General features: G+C 44.3%; 1 protein-coding gene across 1 annotated transcript in view; it reads right to left on the bottom strand.

Moving 5' to 3' along the window:
* Nucleotides 1-17,385, bottom strand: part of TMEM200A (transmembrane protein 200A) — an 86,546-nt gene extending 69,161 nt beyond the window's left edge. The window contains exon 1 of the mRNA XM_090038988.1: nucleotides 17,023-17,385. The gene's annotated coding sequence lies outside the window, so the exon portion shown is untranslated. The remainder of the gene's footprint in view (nucleotides 1-17,022) is intronic.
* Nucleotides 17,386-18,853: the final 1,468 nt, after the last annotated feature.

Genomic DNA, 18,853 nt, shown 5'->3' with positions numbered 1-18,853 from the left:
GAGCCTGGCTGCAGACCTTCATGCTGTCCTATCCCATCTTGTCATCAGAGCTCCTGGGAGCCACAGGGTTGGGGAGGAGGGGGTGTGCACCAGGAACCCTGATGACAGGGTGGGCCAGGCTCCATCCCCCACCCCTGCAGCTGTGGATGTGGCCAGCAGTAGGTGCTGGCTCCATGCTCCAGAGAGGGAAGCGTAGGGTGGAGAGGATGGGGGGTGGGCCAGGGTGTGCTACAGCAGTGCAAGGGCTTACACTTCTGCTCCTGCTGCTTCTCTAACTCAAGGCCTGGCCCAGCTGCAGGGAGCGTGTGCACACATGCACGTGTGTGTATGACTTTAAAAGGAAAAGCTAGGGCCTGAACTACAGGCTGCTACTCATGTTCAGGGAACACGGAAATTGACACGCTTCGGCAGTGTTCTGCATCAGGGGAATCAGTGTCCCTGTGTGTCTCCATGCTAAAAACATGATGGCCAGGCACTTTAAAATAAAACACTTTTGATGACCTTTATTTGAAAGCACTCCACCTCTTTTTTCAGCCCGGGGACATGAAGGGATGCTTCTAGACATAACATGCAGGCACTTTTAATTAGTACAGCTTGCTAATTAAAGTGCCCGGCACCACAATCTCAAAACACATGTAAAATGCCCTTTGTAAGCCTGGTTTCTGCTGGACTATTAAATCAAGTTCAAGTGCTCGTCTGTCTTCATTCTCTGTCTTCATTTCTTCAATAAGTGTGTTCCTGCTGACATAATAATAAAGTAGATCTATGCAGAAAATAGGGTCTGAGACTGGAAGTTAATTCCATGAGCTCACAAACCTGACCCAACTTCTGCTTCAAGTGCACCCTTAGATCCTGCCACACAGCAGTATACAAACTTTTTTTAACGTTACCATAACCCACCCCTGCAACAATTTCCTCCTGTCCTCTAGAGAAGATGGGGAAAAAAGCAATAAATGACAATACATTAGATGAAACAACTGACATCTACTTCCAAAATGCAATTTGGATACTCTAATGCTGCTGGCAGCATAAGAAAATATTGAACAGGAAAGAGCTACATTCGCTCCTGCTGAACCCCACTCCCCGCTCCCTCTCTTCCCCCAATATCCAACAATGAACTCTTAATATCAGTGCCTCTTTTGGAGAAATGGCATTTTGAATGTTAATATTATTCATTCACAGTCTACAAGTGTCATAGGAAAAAAATCCACAGCGTAAAGGGCTTAAGTAAAAAAGAACCACAATTATAACAATAATTTATTGTTACTCTGTCTTGTCAGCAATAAAGTCAATGATGTGCCAAAAAATTACAAACTGGAAATGGTCTGAAAAGTATGTTCTATAAAATATAACATAGCTGGGCCTGCCATGCAAATGTATATGCAAATGACTGATGTAGGTTCTAAGAGAAGTTGTCTCTGTCATGTAAGACCATCTTCATCTACTGAACTGTCTCCGGTACAGCACTCAGGATCTCAGGGGTATTTCACAGTGAACACATACAGGTCTATGGGCCATTTCCTGAGAGAATTAAATACAGGCAATAAGGATGGAAATAAACTTGTAATAAGATGATATGTAAACTGAATAGGAATCTCCAGCTAAATTCTGTCTTCTTCACTATACAAAGCTTAAGCAAATGAAACTTATGCTCAAGCAAGGCTTGTGTCAAGGAGCTCTGTATCCTTCGATCCAGTGCAGAAGCCTGGTTGAGAGTACTAGAGAGGGATCCTGGTTTTCTCTGTTTAAAAAAATCCAAAATTCTCTAATTAAAAGCCCCCAAATTTGCATTTTTCCGTGATGAAAATGAAATACCACTATATATATAGGTATCAATTGAATACGATGTTGTATTGATAATTTGCAATTTTAAAGAAATTTGGAAGCCTACCAGTGCCTCAGTCATTATAATAAAATAAATTCTAAATACCTATATATTTTGACACTTGTTTTTTTATCATGGAAAATCAGAGCTCCCTCTGCCCCCTTTGCTCACCAGGTCGCAGGTCACCCCTGCTGCTTTGTGGCACTGAGCAGCCCTGACATGCTGTTGCCCCTCACTCCCAAGCCACAGCCCCCACAGCCCTGCTAGTTCCCCTCCCTCCTGACCCACAACACCCCAGGGCACCCTTGAAAGGATTTCAAGTCACCCCAGGGTGCCACAGCACCCTGACTGATCATTACTGAGCTAGTCTCTTCTACTCTGAATACCTCTGCTGTGTAATCAAAAGTGATGGAGCAGTTTCTCTGTTGCAGAGACCACCAAAAGACCATACTACAGATGTCTATTTAAAATCTCTGGGTGTATCCTGTGACTCCTGTTTGTAAACCTCCCCATGCACCCCATGGTACCCATGAAAGGACTTTCAGGCATCTTCAGGTGCAGGGGTGCCCTGCTGAGAATCACGGGCATAGTTCCTGCTCCTAGGTCTGGGAGAGAGTGGTCTCCCAGCACACAGCCCTAGAGGCCCTTCCACTGGAGGATGAGTGCTACATGGATGTGCACAGCTGAATGACCTTCCCCAGGGCCAAGGCCACCTGTGGAGATGCACAGAGGGTTGCCAGTGCCCCCCCAGTTCCCACCTCATGCCTTGCCCCCCACCCCACCCCACCCCACTCCTCCCCTGTGCTCAGAAGCAGTCTCATGTTGGGTCTGCCGGCAGTTCTCACCACCACCTCTGCTGGGAGCCCGGGGGTGGGGGAAGCTGTGTGAAAAACATTAGGAAGTCCTGAGCAGCTCTCACACCCAGCACTATCATCCACCACTGTGCCCCAAACCTGTTGCACCAGTCAGGCAGATGCCAGCCTCCTCCTACAGCCAGTCAGTGCCACCCCAGCCCCAGCCCTCGCAGTCCATTGGACAAGTCAAGTCAAGGCAGTAAATGGCAGTGGAGCGCCATGGACGGCCCCGCACTCTGCCCACAGTGGAGGAGGCAGGAGAGGCAGGTCCTGGCACAGAGGTACTGTCCCCATCCCCAGCAAAGCCTCACTTGTCTCCAGAGATCAGAGCCCACCAGAGCCAGGCACCACACATGGGGGACAGGTCAGTGCTGCTGCAAGCTGGGCTGGGCCTGGCTGGGCTGGTGGGGGCTGTGGAATAGCAAGCCCCAGCACTTGAATGTCCCTCCCCACGCACTTGCAACAGGTTTTAACCCACCCCCCTGCCTGGCTGCTCCCTCCCGCTACACTTCAGCCCCCAGAATGCCCCCATGCTGCTGCCACCCCAAGCTTTGAGTCCCATGCCTGAAACTGAAAGGAACTCAGAAGGTGCTGCCCAAGTCTCAGCCCCAGGCCAGAGGAGGAAGAGAGCCTGGCTCTGCCCTATAACCCTTTCCCTCACCCAGAAGCAGCTTCTTGAAGACTGGAATTCAAAGGGGAGAATCCATTATTTTCTCCTTTAAAGGTAAAATTCGTGTTTTCCCACACTAAACAAAAACCCAGATCCCTGGTGATACCACAGTCACTATAATGTAGTTACTGAAGAGCATGATTTTTAATAGTAGTCTCCACCTCTTCTGCTCTCCTTCACATATGTGGAGGGTAAACCTGTGGATTTGTATTGTGACAAATAAACCATTTATTTCTGTACCATGCTGTTATTCACATAAGTAAATCCAACAACAGGGATAAGTTGGGCAAGAGAGATACTGTGTTTTATGCACATTTTTTTTCAGGTTTGGGCTTGTTTTTTCTCTCTCAAATTTTTATAATCCATGCTGAGTAGTAACATGCTCACTTCCAATGAAGTCAATTGATAAACGCTATAGATTTATGCTGGACAACTGATAACAGTATTTGGCCAGACAACTGGCTTTTGGGGATCTTCAATTAATCTATTTTTTTTTTATTAATGTAATTCTGGATACTATAACAAAATCATTTGACTGAATTAGGGATTTAGACCACAAAACCAAACATTAATCTATTCATTCAGAATGGAAATTAACTGCAAAATGGGGTGCAATATACCACACAACTTTTTTTTTCCAAACTGGTTGTTCCACTTTAACTGAAGACCAAACAATGTATTGGAATAGCACTTAGTTCAATGGTTCTAAGAACCCACAAATTTTATGACACATGAAACATATATAGAAAGTATTGTAGATAAAAGCAGCTACTTTGATAGATTAATTTATAAACTTTACAGTCACTCATCATTTTGAAAAGAAGAGAAGAAATTCCATTCCAATTAAGCTTTTAGAGCATGTGTACAGATAGTGACAGATGACACGTCTTTGTAATGATAACCTTTGTATGTTAATTATTATTCTATCTGTGAAAAGAAACAATATTTCACATGGTATTTTTGGAGCAAAGCCTTTTGCAGAAAGCAACAGTACACATCTTGCTCAGAAGTGAGATATCATTCTTATGTCTCCCTATTGTTTACATCTTGCTAAAAATGTGCTTTTCCCCACCACTCCAATTCCCACCCCTCCAACACTTACACATGTATTCAAACTGTATGATTTGTGCCTTTTCCAAGGTGTTTTTTAAAAACATGTATTTTAATTGGTGTATTGACATGTTCCAAACCCTACACAAATGCCTTTTCAAAAATACTTTGGGGAGTGAAGGGTTAAACCAATTGTGGAATTTAATAGAGCCAGGGATGTGAATGAATACGAGAATGGAAATTGTCCCCCCGCCCTTCAGTTTGAAAATTGCTATTTGGCCTTTAATTTAACTCATCAAATATTAGCCTGTTTAATGTTAGGTTAGTCTTTCCATTTTTTTAAATGTTACTTACAATATGTCCATTCCTTTTCTTTCTTTCCTCTTTCACCACTTCAATTATTTTCCATCTGTTAAATATATTTTTCTCTTCCTTTCTCTGTGTCACCTTTTTCTTCCTCTCCTTCCCATTCTTACCTGCCTAATTTAGTTTTTCTCTTTTGTTCTTCCCTGCCTGTCAGCCATTTCTTTTTTCATCATCTTCAGTGTCTGTCCTGATTTTTCTTTCCACTTCTTATCCCAATCTAAGTTAGTCCTCCTACACTTCCAGTATACTTTCACAGACCTTCCTCTTCCCTCCAATTACAGTTGTTCTCTCCTCAATTCATCCTCAAATATATTCATCCAATTTTACTTCTCCATCCCTTAATAGCAACCTCCAACATACTTCCGATTTACTCACCTAACCTCACAGTAAATGCATCCTCTTAGCCCAGGGTAGTCAACCTGCAGTACACGTTACACAAGTGGCATGAGTAGGCTGTGCACGGCACACAGCAGTTCAGGGAGAGACAAGGCAGCATAGCAGCAGATAGAGCAAGAAGAGAAAGCAGAGCAGCAGATTATCCAAAAAGCCCAGGGTAGAGAGCAGGGAGCAGAAAGGAGAGCAGCAAGTCAGGCAATGCAAGGGTACACAACGGGCACATGGGGAGGTTGCAGGGCTAATTTGTAGTGCACCTGCTAAAAAGTTGGCCCTCACTGCCATTACCTAGTCACTTTCAAATGCATTCACCCTAGGGCATTTGCCTTGTCCTGCTATTTCCTTCTCCACTTAATAGTTACAACCACTTCACCATACACCTCCTAAGCATTCACTGTCCAATTAAGCTCCAACTACAGACATGAAAAGTAGTGTTCATCTTCCTCCCTCCTGTCCCTGGAGGCCCCTGGAAAGGATAAGGCACTGAGATGACCCAGCAGCAGCTCATGCACATAACTTCTGAAAAAGAGCTCTTTATTGGAGTTCTTGCATGGAGTCAGGTCAGCAGCTCCAAGCAGCCTTCATACTGCTGCTTTTGAAAAGCACAAGGCAAATATTACTACCTAAAACTATAGCTACTTTCTGAACACAGATCAAGGTGGGGTCTGCAAGGCAACAGGAATGAAGTGACCCCAGTGCCATATGATGGGCAGCTGGGATGACAGGAAACAATACACCAAATATAATACCTTCCTCTGAAAGTGCTAAGCACTTCAGCTGAAGAGCACCTCATGCACTATGGTCATAAGATTAAACCCGAACAGATTTTCTGCAGAGAATGCCTCAGTCATTGTGAAGTCTATGTACTCCTCACACTGTTAATGTTGAACATGTACTCAATTATTTCCAGAACAAAGGCTTCAAACTAACATACACGCTATACAAGGATAATGCTTCATCCACCATTCATCACTGAAATACAATCTTTGTGATAAAACATGGCAACTATTTATTTGCACATAGCAACCCTACACTATAATTTATATCAAAAAGTGATGAAGTCCATATTCAAAGAAAAGCAGATATGTATGCTATAAGATCAAGCCACAACAGAGGAGTTCTAGCCCTTATTATTTGAAGTCAGCAAGACTTTTAAGTAACACCTTTGAGATATGCAGAGATCCTGGTATTCTGATTAAAAATCCCAAATTCTCTGATTAAAACCCCCCAAATCCATGTTTTTCCACAATTAAAATGTCACTATATTTATATAGGTATCAGTTGGACACAATGTTTTATTGATATACTGACAACTGTAAAGCAACTTGGAAGCCTACCAGTGCCTCAATCATTATAATAAAATACATTCTAAATACCTATATATTTTGGCATTTAATTTTGGTTTTCTTATTATGGAAAATCAGAGCTCCCCTTCACTCACCAGGATGTGAGTCCAACTGTAACGGTTCCTTTTGTTGTTTTCTGGTGCTGAGTGGCCCTCTTATGATGGTGCTCTGCCTCTACCCTTGCCCTTGCTATTGCCCCTCACCCCAAAACCACAGTCCCCTGGCCCTGCCAGTACCCCTCACTCCCAACCTGTAGGCTCCTGGCCCTGCTAGTCCCCCTCATCCCTGATCCACAGTCCCCCGGCCCTCCCGGTGCCCATCACCCCAACCCAAAGTCATGCTAGGGCCCCTCACTCCTGACCTGCTGTCCCCCACTCCCTGCCCTCCAGTGTATGAGGAAGGATCTGGGTGTATGGGGAACAAAGTAGGTCGGTGGGGATACGGGGTGTGGGCACAAGAAATGCGTAAGGTGTGTGGGGCTGGCACAGGTGACTTGGGGTCAGCAGGGGGCACAGGCAATATGTGGGGGGGACATGCCCCCCCCCCCCGATTTCTGCATCCATGATGAGGCATAGGGCGTGGTGCTGCAGCCTGGCTGGACAGCTCCAGGTAGGAGCTGCCTTTGTGGTCCAGCAAGCAGGACCCAGCGTGAGAGGAAGCACTGCACCTCCATGGCCAAGTTGAGGTGCAGAGGCATACTGCTGCTGGATGGGCAGGGGGTGCCTCACCTTGCTGGCCATGGCACCATGGCATAGTGTGGCATGCACTCCCACCCTGCCAGGTCCCACCCACTGGACCATGGAGGCAGCTCCTGCCTGGAACTGTTCCAGATAGGTCAACAGGCCACATGCCCTGCTGTGGGCACAGAAATCTGAGAGGGCATGTGCCACTGCGCCACCTGTACTCCCCTGCCTCCCTAGCCCCATTGGCTTACCTGGAGGAAGATGCTTTGTATATTACACTGCCCTATATTATGCCCTTCTCTTCCTCCATGAGAAGACCTGGACAGTATCTGGATGAGCATCTGAAATCTTTATTTTACCTCTTCTTTAAGTCTAGACAATAGTGATGTGAATAACTGCCTGGGGTTTGATTTTAGGTTTTCTGTGTACTTGTTCCAGATCCTACTGAAATTCTCACTCAAGCATTAATCCAGAGTGCTGGAACTGAAAAACAAGCATGCCCCTGCAATGACTCTTCCCTTCCAACAGTATTGCTATCATTAACAGGTGAAGAAATGTATTTCTCATCCACTCTCAATGCTCCTTTCTGCTAGTGCTCGGCTAGAATAGAACTGCTTGGGAAAAAGGAATTGAAATCCCACAGGGGCACTGTAGTCTTGCTCACAAGAAAGAAAAGTAGGACAAAATGCAGGAAAGGTAGAGAAAGGCTGGGAGGAAAGGAGGTGGGGATGAACAGATGAGGGCTCCCTTGAGACTGCTCTCTCATTCTGCCCACTGACTATTTCCTCTGGCCTCCGATTACATTATCCCTTCAATCCGTGTTCTCCTGGAGAGGATTTGTACGCCACTTCCATATCACACCTGGATTTGCTATGCCCACAGAAACATGCAGGTAGAAAGTATTATTACTCTAAAAGCATATACATTGTTAATTATGTATTATGTCAGCTGTCTATGTGGATGCAGTTGTCTATGTACGAGTACAGATTGTCCCCAGCACATGGGAACTCAGTCACTTGTTTTGATAACCCTCCTTTGAAAGTCACTGATCTCTCCTAGAGTTTTGTAGGCACAGAACCCTAACAACACAAGGTGGATTTTAAATACAGGAACAAATAAGTTAGAGGCATTGGAAATTTGATAGTATATTAACTTTAGTCATATTGCTTGAATGTTTTATAATGCGCTGCCTTTGGATGTGCTGAGATGGACAGATTAGGAGAGGTAAAGTTCTGAAGTTTTACGAAATAATTTTACACATGCTATTGGAAAAATGAACAAGTACATAACTATACATTTTAGTTCAAACTTAGTAAAATTTAAATGATAAAATTAATTGGATACAAACTTGTTCTTCACAGTCTATGGCTGATAGATAAGAAGAGACATTTAGAGACATTCAGATGCATTTAGAACCATAATAGAGCAAATAGTCACATTCCATTAATGTTATCACTGTCACACCAAATATAATAGAATAAATGATTTTTTTAAAGTGCTTTCTAATTAATCTGCTTTTGTCGTGATTTAAACCAATAAAAATCTTCATTAAAAAGATAAATGGTTCCTTGATTCCTTCCTCTTCTGGAAGGAATCCATCCAGCTGTCACTGTAGAAGCTTTAAAAGTTCTTTCCATTTCTATCATGATTATAGGCATATGCAAAAGACTCCACAAGGGATTCTTAGCAGTGTTTTAACATGAGACATTCAGCACCAAACACAAATTTCCGTAACTTGCACTAAAGAAGTCAGTTCAATACCATAATACAAGCTGTTATTCTCCAAGCACAAGGGTGCATCAGGAGTCAACAGAGTTTACATGCATGATACAAATACGTAAATTCATAACATCTGTAAAGCCTCACACTTATATTCTGTCTTTCTACAGAAACCTCTATTTTCTATGGAGAAAATCCAGAATGATAAACTTTGAGATACTTAGCTCCTCCACATTCCCTTGTAAACTTGTAAAGCTGCAGCTTGGAATGAACAAGAGAAACTTGTAAACAACTTAGTTTTACTTTACCAATCTTTTGTTATTGAACAAATTGAACAAGAAGCTCTTAACTTTTGTAAATAGATGGAGTGCTTTATTTTTTATATTCTTACTGGTTATTATAACTACCTAAAACTTTGCCCTTTGTCATCTCTGGTAGTTTTGTCATTGATTTCAGGCCAGGATTCCAAACTAGATTCCAACCATTCTCAAACAAATTAGAAAAATATTTTCACTTGGTTTCACTTGCTTTAACTTTTAATGGTGGGGAAAATGGTGATATTTTCAGCAAAAAATGACTCTCTGAAGTTTGAATAAGGCATATAATACTAATAGAACGGGTGCTCAACCCCCAGCCTGTGGGCCAGTTCTGGCCCCAGCATAATTAACCTGGTCCTAACAGGGCTCCCCACAGGTCCAAACATTTGGTGGTGAGGGAACAGTGGCTCTGCTGTCCTGCTGCCAAATTTCTGGATCTGTGGGGAGCTGCATGGGGCTGAACAGTAGGGCTGTGCAAAATTTCATTGGCTGTTTCAATTCGATACTGTTTCAACTCATTTCAAGCTCGAAACAGCGACATTGAATTGAAACAAAGGACTTTGAAACAGCCTTGAAACAAAACAAAGCTAGTTGAAACATTTTGAAAGTTTCAAAACATTTTGAGTTTTGAAGCAGCCAGAAGTGAGGTGGTGGGAGACAGGGAAGAACCAGGGCTGCGTTCCCAACAGCAGCCGGGAGCGCAGCCCTGGCTCTCCCCGTCTCCCACTGCCGGGCTGCAGGAAGCCGATCACAGCCCAGGCTCAGTTCCCTTCCCAAGCGCTGCGATTGAGCTGGCAAAAGGAACTGAGCCTGATGGCTCAGTGCCTCTCCCCAGCCCTATGATCAGGCTGGGGATGGGAAGTCAGCTCAGCTGGGCTGAGTTCCTTTCCCCAGCGCAATGGTCGGGTAAAGCATCAAAACAGTGTTGAAACAGCCGCACTGTTTTGACGAAGCGAAACAGTGAGGCTTTTTGGACTCTAAATGAAATTTGAAACAAAACACTGTTCCATCCAAACCTCAAAACTGAAGTCAAAACAGAACAGTGCCATTTCACACAAACGTACTGAACAGCATGGCCCTGAAAGCTGTATTGAGCACACACAGTGGTGTGGGGCCCAATCCTGGTGTGCAGGGCAAGGTGGGGATGGCACAGGGCCACAGACCCTTATCTCAGTGCACAAGTGCAATGCAGGGCCATAGGGCTCAATCCCAGTGCAAGAAGCCAGCCGGGGGCAGTGTAGGACTCCAGAACCAATCCTGGCTTGTGACACCCAATCTTGGCACACAGGAGTAGTCTGTGGCCCCAGGGTCTCATCCCAGTGCACAGGACCTGAACCTGGTACCAAGACGATATCCCAGTGTATAGAAGCCAGCTAAGGCCACGTGGGGCCCAGACTTGCATGCAATCCTCATGTGCAGCATCCCATCTGGCCCACAGACCAGTTCTATGCAACTCATCTGGCCCATGGGACTAAAAGTTTGAACATGTAAAGGAATATGCATGGAAATATACAGTGAAGACTAAAAAAAGTATGAAAAGCCTCATGAGCATTTTAAAGGTATTCCTCAAAACGGTACCTTGTTGCCTTACTTTCTATAACCCTATTCTTCTGTTGCCACTGTTCCCTTTCCCTGAAATTTCACCTTGAGCTAGGTCATTTTCCTCTGCTACAGAAACTCCCTGTCTCTGTTTCCCATTCCTATGGCAGAGGAACATACTAAATCTCCCTTCCCAAAGCAGAGTAGGAAGAAGCATAAGAACTTAAAGTCATCCTCTTTTCAGACTATGTATTACTGTCAAACAATAACTACAAACCTTGTCACATGCTACACTTAAGATGTGACTGCACTTAAAACACTAGCAACTGCATGTTCAAGCAGTAAAGCACGTGCTAAATGCTATCATATCATAGCACAGTTAGTACTTTTCTCAGGAGGAGTACCTCCAGATGGTATTAAGTAACATTTGTTCAGCTATCGCAGGACTGCTCCAGAGATAATAGGAGCGGTCCTTACCAGCTCCAATATGGTGAAGGGACTCTGGGGAGCTAATTCAAGGCTCCAGTGCAGTGCAGGGGCTAGAACCGACAAATAGCTGTTTGTCAGGCCAAGCCGCAGGACTCACAGGAGCCTTGAACCCAGCCCCATAAGCAGTTGTTTGTCAGTCACTGCTCAGGCACTGCACTGGAGTTGGTTCCAGGCATCAGCGAGAGCTAGATCTGAAACAGCTGTTTGTGAACTACACAGCCAGCTCCAGCCCTGTCCAGATCATAGTAATCATTATGGAGCGAGCGACTGCTCAGAGCAAGTTCTAACTGGCAAGTAATTCATCTCCTGGAGTTAAGTTGGGCAGAGGCAAACCAAAGCTTTTATAAAACAAGCATCTAGGCAAAAGCAAAAAGTTTAAATTCAAGGCAAAAAAGTACTGGTTTTGTGACAATATTCTATTACAACAACTTGATTTCACTCATGCCAAAAACAGGGATAGATCCTATGTTTACACCAGTGCATTTAGCCATATGCTGGTGTGATAAAGTAGCAGACAGATGATATAAACCCTTAACCTGAAGAAACTTTGCCTAAAGCTATGGAGAATTATCCTTGAAAAATATGAGTAAAACACCATTTCTTTCAAAACCAGTGAATGAGAAATTGTGGAACAAGAATTCATCCATAAACAGGATTGTGTTAAGCATGATCTTATCAGAGACTCCAGTTTTTTATTTCATTAGTTCAACTAGTTCTTATAACCCCTATGCCCCTCAGTGTGCTAGCTCTTTTGTTTTTCTCCTTTGATCTTAGAAAGCAGGAGGAAAGGAGAGGCTAAGTCATTAATCTATTTTAAGATGCCTTCCTTCCCCACCTTCTGTCTAATTTCAGACTACTACACCTAGCTTTCTCTTTATACAGACATCCCTTTGTAGCTTTTTATTAAAGCTGTTTGTTAAAGGGAATAGTAGTGGTCCACTGTAAGCAGCCACCCATCTGTCCCTTCCTGATCCTAGTGTAATTTATACCAGAATACAAAACCAATTTAAATGACACCAGGGTGGCACATCTACATGTTCAATTATGCCGCCCCAATAAATTGTGGAGGTTGTTGTTAATTGTTGTTGCTTATTATTGCTCCCTAGTGCACTGTTTGAATGTGTGGCTGGGAGCAATTAACTCCACAGCAATAAGCTCTGCAATTTGTTCAGGCATCAGGGGTCAGTCTGCCAGCCCAAGGCTACTCCCCACAGCTCAATGTGCTGCAGAGGGGCTGGCTGTGGCTTGAAGGAACTTCAGTGTAGGGTTAGTTGGCAGGCAGCCCCTGCACTGAAGCACCCACATGCTCCAGCCAACCAACCACCATCTACACATGCACTGTGTAGTTTTTTTACTCCAAAACAGGAAAATGCTTGTATTTATATGTATTTACAAAATAGTAAATTATTTGTATTAACAAGATAGTATTTACAAGTACTATCCTGCTGCGGAGTAAATTAGTATATTCCAGCCTAATAGGGGCGCATGTGTAGATGCTAAGGGATTTACTGTGCAGCTAATTAGTCAACTCCACAGTATAAACATCTCGTGTAGCTGTGCCTGGTATGTGTTTATTTGTCCGTGCCTTCTCTAAGTAATATACATCACGTGTCTTCAGCCAGATTTGGTCATCAGGTTCACATGGGTGGCTCTTCAGACGATCTGTGGATAAGAATAGAAGCTCTGCATGTACACTGAGGTACCGAAGCTCGTCATGTACGAAAATGGATATTTGTGCAATAGAATGACAGTTTTCTTGCTGTTTCAGTAGAGTAAATTCCACTCTTGTTGTGGAAGACTAGCATAAAGCCCTCTGTGACTCATAAACTTCATGTCAGTCAAGTATTGGAGCTCCAAGCCACCAGCACAAGTGGTAGGACAGACTTAAGCAGCACTGAAAGTCTGTGCAGTCACCTCCCAAGCAGACCCCGGGTAGGGGATATAATTCACCTTCCCACCCATTCTGCACCTCCTTCCCAAGCATCCCAAATACTCACAGAGAACAAGAGAAATTCTCTCATTTTTTTCTTTTTTTACAGCAAGAAAGGAAGCACACTGACAAATCATTAACAAAGAAATCCACAGAGAGTACCTATGTTTCTGATTGGCTATTTCACAAGATGTTTTCTAAGCCAATCAGGTATCAGTTTAACACAGGGTTTTTTTTATTTGTTTCTTTTCAAATACATGCTATTCTTTTAGAAATATGTTCATTTTTGATTTTGACATTTTTGGTTGACTTTGAGTCATTTAGAGTCAGTCATCCAGTTCATGGAGTGAGGTATCTGAACAACAGGATAACAGAATGGCAACAATTCTGAATTTCTAGCTATTCTTTTGAAATCATGAGAATATCCATTTACTTAAAACAGGAAGCAAATAGTATTCTTCCTAGATCCTGATCCTCGTGACGCTCAAATCTGCCCACATAAATCTGACTGAAAGGTCAGGGGCTTATTTGGTAGTTGTGTCCCAGTCCTTTTTTAGGACTTTTGTGTACAGTTCTAATAATAAATAATTACATCATTAAAATCGGTAAACACTGGTTACGCAATTACTTTTTATGTATTTTTCTGTTTCACTTGGATGTGCGTTCTTGTTTTTTTGTTTTGTAAAGCAACCATAAATCTGAATGAGACACCGGAATGATCCAAAACTTAGGGTCTGATCTTGTTACCACTGCATTCCAATCCATGACAGTACATCCTTCTGAGATAGATTCAAGACCCTCCTAAATAAAATAACAGCACTGCTTACAAAATAGAGTGGCACCGAACTACAGTGAAATGTCACTATTAATAATTACATCATGTACTCAGTTCAGCCAAATCACCCAGTCATAACTCAGGAAAAACTCCTTTCGACTCCTATATGAGAAATAAAGGGAACATGCAATAGCTTTGTTCTTCACGACAGTAACTTTTAAGGCTCCATTTTTCTATACCACACTTTCATCTGGATTTGGCAACTTCAGTGTGAATCTTGCCTGAGTAATATCCTCAGATATTGGTTTCACATGAATAAACTACAGGTAGCAGCTGTCTCCTTTTGTTATTCTGTACAAGTTGTCTCATTGTACGTCCTAGGTTAACTGTTGATATGATTGAATTAAGAACATTTAACCAGTACGTCTTTGTTTATGTGATATGCAACAGGTATTTTACTGTTATATTTCCATGTAGGTCGAAGGAAAGAGAAAAACAAGATGGCTCGATCCTGCAAGGGGCTGTGTACTCTGGCCATTTTCCAGCAATGCACTTAAGCAAGCAAATAGTTTCATTGAAGTCAATGGGACTATTATCACATGCAATAAACCTCAACAGAGATCATCAGCAGGGATTGAAGCTGGGACTACTTATCTGCTTAAAGGTCAGTACATGCTTAAGGGTTTTGCTGGCGGAAGGCTGGAGTGTTCAACGCCTTGAAGTGCTGAACCCTTAGTGCTCAAGTTTTATAATTTGCTTTGAACGGTTTTTAGAAGAAACGGAAGAACCTTTTGATTCTGACTAAATCATTATGGACAAGAACATTTATGACACATTTCAGGGCAAAGAAATTAAATAATCTTTCAGATTCTGCATACTAGTATCTATCTCCTTTCCAACTTTCACTCAGATCACTCCGAATCCAAAAGAGCAATGAACAAGTAAAATACGTTTGTAGCCAACACAATACAGATTACATATGATTTTATTACTGTCTAAGTCTTATCTCCTTCCACATGTGTAGTTTTTTTATCCTAAGCACAAAAAGTAATTTTTACCCACTCCCATATTACTCAAATTGCCTTATAACTGTTCTGTAACAAGTATTCTGGTAAAAGTAAATCTACCAGCAACATAAGTACATTAAAATGTTCCAGACTCAAAAGAGAGTAACACATTTTTCAATTACACATCACTAAAACATAATTTGCTGCTTTAAAGAAGTTTCTACATTTCTCCATAGAATAATTCAGAAACAATTTAAAGGGAATTTTGACATTTATATCTATTATCCGGATACTTACACAATTCCAGTTACTGGATATCGGAGTATCTTACTTACAGGAAAATAAGACAACAGTTGCTGCTGTATCAATCTTACCAAAGCAGCTAAGTCACAAAATATGCGAGCTGTTTGCGATTGAATTTTGTTGAACAATATAATCCTCAGAGTTTAAAAGTATCATCGAAATGCAGGTCAACCTCATGTTGCCACTGTTTTGTTTTTTCATACTGATGTTCAAACCTTTCCTTACAGCACAAAAAGCCATTTTTTCTTTATTTTGTAAGGACAACTTCTGCACAGTAATCTATCTTCTAGCAGATGAATACAAACCAAGTGTCCTTTGACATTCAGCACAGTGAATGATATTTGGCAAATGGAATTACAATTAGCATTCCTTGAAGTCTGGCTGGAGTGACACACCGGCTGCACTCTAAGGTTACCATTCAAGAAATCGGAAACACTACGAACCAGCTAAACTGCTCGCTGCCGTTTTGGTTCTGAGCAGACCTCACTAGCAGGCTCATGTCCTCTTGATGAATGGATTTGCTCTTTTAGGAGAGAGGTGGTTCGCCGTGTGAGTCTGAAGTCAGGCAGGCGGCAGGGTAGAACCGTGTGTTTATAGGCTAACTAAGTAAGACAGATGCAGACATAGATTTAGAGGCAGATGTAAATATAGATGTAGACTTAGAGACTTAGATGGAGATGGAGATATAGATGGAGATAGAGAGCAGAGGTTCCAAAACTTTGTCTTGTTGTATACCCCCTTCCAGATTTACCAGTTGCTCTTGTACCTCTACCAGCATACATTTTGTATTTTAACCCCTTAAATGCCAATTATTATAACAAAAATTAAATCTGCCCTTATATGACTTCTCCTGTGTACCACCCCAGAGATGTCTTCCGTACCCCAGAGGTATGCATACCACAGCTTGGGAACCCCAGATAGAGAGGAAGATATAGACACAGTTGTAGATATAAATGGATGTAGATGTTGATGAAGATATAGATCTAGATGAAGATACAGATGTAGGTGCAGAGGCAGCTGTAGACATAGGTATGGCTATAGATGTAGGTATAGATGTGGAGGTAGATGTAGATGAAGACATGGATATAGATACAGATGTGGATGTAGATGAAGATACAGATATAAATGGATGTAGATATAGGTGAAGATACAGGTGTAGGTGCAGGTGTAGGTGAAGATACAGGTGTAGGTGAAGATAATGATACAGATGTGGGTGAAGCTATAGATGAAAACAGAGAAGTGGGTGAAGCTATAGATGCAGATATAGATGAAGAAACAGATGTGATGAAACACAGATGTAGGTGAAGATATAGCTGAAGATACTAATGTAGATGTAGAGGTCAATGTAGCCGTAGGTATGGATATCGATGTTGATGTAGGTATATACACATAGAGGTAAATGCCAAGAAAGACACTGATGCAGATGTAGATTAAGATATAGATATAAATGGATGTAGGTTAGATAAAGACAGAGATATAGATGCAGACACAGATATAGATGTAGGGGTCACCATTCGATGAGTGCACTCACTCAGGAAAGCTTGCTCGCTCTCTCTTTCATTCCCTTAGTCTAGCGCGGTGCATCTCCACCTGCCCCCTTATTCTCCAGGACCAGGAGTGGGAGTTTCCCCTCGGACCACGCTGACAACGCCCCCACCCCCCAGCTCAGGCGAGACGAGACAAAGCTCGGCGGAGCCGGGCGACGAGCTCCGCGGTCCCGCCGCCCGCCCCGGGTCCCGCCCCGCTTTGTCCTTACCTGCACTGAGCGGGCGCGGGCTCGGCAGGGCGCGGCTCAGGCGGCGGGCGGGCAGCAGCCGCCTCCCGGGGCGGCGCCGTCGCTCGCAGCCATGGGGCCGCCGTGCAGGAGCAGCGGGGGTCTCGGCTGCCTCCCGCGCCCCCCGCCGCCGGCGCCTGTAGCCGAGTCGCGGCGCCCGGCTCCTCGGCGCTGGCGGGGCGGGAGGCAGGGAGGAGCCAGCGCAGGGCCGGCCCGGGCTGAGTCGGGCGCGGGGGCGCGGCCAAGGGGGAGTCCCCGGGGCCGCCCCTCTCCCCCGGCGCGGAGGGCGGGCCGGGCTGCGGCTTCCCACTGCCCCCGCTTGCCCCTAAACTTCGGGAAAGGCCGTCGCCTCTCAGCCTCCCTCCGCACAACTTCAGCCCCCTTTTCTGGGCTGGTTTTTTTTCCCTCCCCTCTGGTCTTGTTGCGCGGTCTGAAACGCCGCCTCACGCCCGGCGGAGAGCGCGGAGCGCCTCTCCCTGCAGGGCGCGGACTTGTGGGCTGGCCCCTTTGCCTCGTCTGAACGAGTCCCGCCGCCCAGAGAGGAGAAAACAGAACAAAACCCAAGGAAAGGGGAAAGAACCGCGCTGCTTCGGCTGGGAAAACCACCAGCCCCGAGTGCTGAGGCACAGGTTTCGCCCTTGGGGGCGCCCGTCTCCCTGCATTAGCCCTCTTCAGTTAAGGCGCCTTAAATTTAGTACCATGGGGCATTTGTATGCAGGCATGCGCTGCAAAACGCTAGGCACCGCCGTGCTTCCTGTTGGCTAAGCGGTGAAATACTCCTCAGTGCTGAGAAAATGGTAGCAGCACACTTTTGAACTAAAACACCCACTGTTTTAGTTCGAAAACACACCACTGCCATTTTCTGCATTTCACCCCTTGGGCAGCTGCACATAATGCAGCACAGCGCACGTCAGCTTGCAGGCAGAGCAGACTTGATTAATAGAAAATGTATCAAAATAAAAAATGTCTGAGTATAAACAGAGCCATCCCTACAGGACAGGGAATCTGGGCCCACAGAGCTGGGCAGAGGGGCTGTGGCCCTTCCCATGGCGCCCGCCTGGAGCTGGCGGATCAGCCCGGCGCCCCAGAAGAAGCACAGAGCACCCTTTATGGGGATACCACAGCCCCACACAGTGTTAAGGAGGCCCCGCACCCTGCTAGGGTCATCTCTGAATATAAATACCCTCCATTGTGAGGTACTAGGAAAATGCACATTAGCCTGTCTTAATGCACATACACTAGATATTGTGGTTTTTAAGTGACACTTAATACGCATTCAGCTATTTTAATGTGCATTAGCGAAAGCACATGGATTTTTAAGTGACGCTCTAATGCACATTAAAACAGGCTAATGCACACTAAAGCGCACCTGTAAATGTGCCCTGGAATTCCTTGTTTATACCGTGTAGATTGCCAGGTAATGTTTCACTTGATACTCTGCCCTTGTCTCAGAATGAGACACAAAGACAGAAATCTGCGTCTGCACAGGTAAACTTACTTCAGCCCGGAAGGGACCAGAGGTCATCTAGTCCAGCAATTCTCAACCTTTTTTGTACCAGGACCCATTTGTAATCACTGATGGCCAGTCCCACCCAGTGCCCCCCACTGCCAACCTGCTGCCCCAGCCCCTCAGTGTGCAGGGCCGGGGGGTGGGTTTTAGGGGCAAGAAGGGGGCTTTTAGAGCTTGGTGAACTGCCAGCCTACAAGGGAAAACCACAGTTTCCCACATTTTTCTCCTTTAAAGGAGAATCCATTTTAAAGTTTGTTGATCCATTTTTAAAGTTTGCTCACAAGCCTTTCATATATTCTTGTG

The sequence above is a fragment of the Crocodylus siamensis genome, chromosome 1 (genome assembly GCF_052110815.1).
Source record: "Crocodylus siamensis isolate JL-2025a chromosome 1, ASM5211081v1, whole genome shotgun sequence".
NCBI lineage: Eukaryota > Metazoa > Chordata > Crocodylia > Crocodylidae > Crocodylus > Crocodylus siamensis.
The sequence above is the reverse complement of the archived record's forward strand: the minus strand, read 5'-3'. Positions and strand labels throughout refer to the sequence as shown.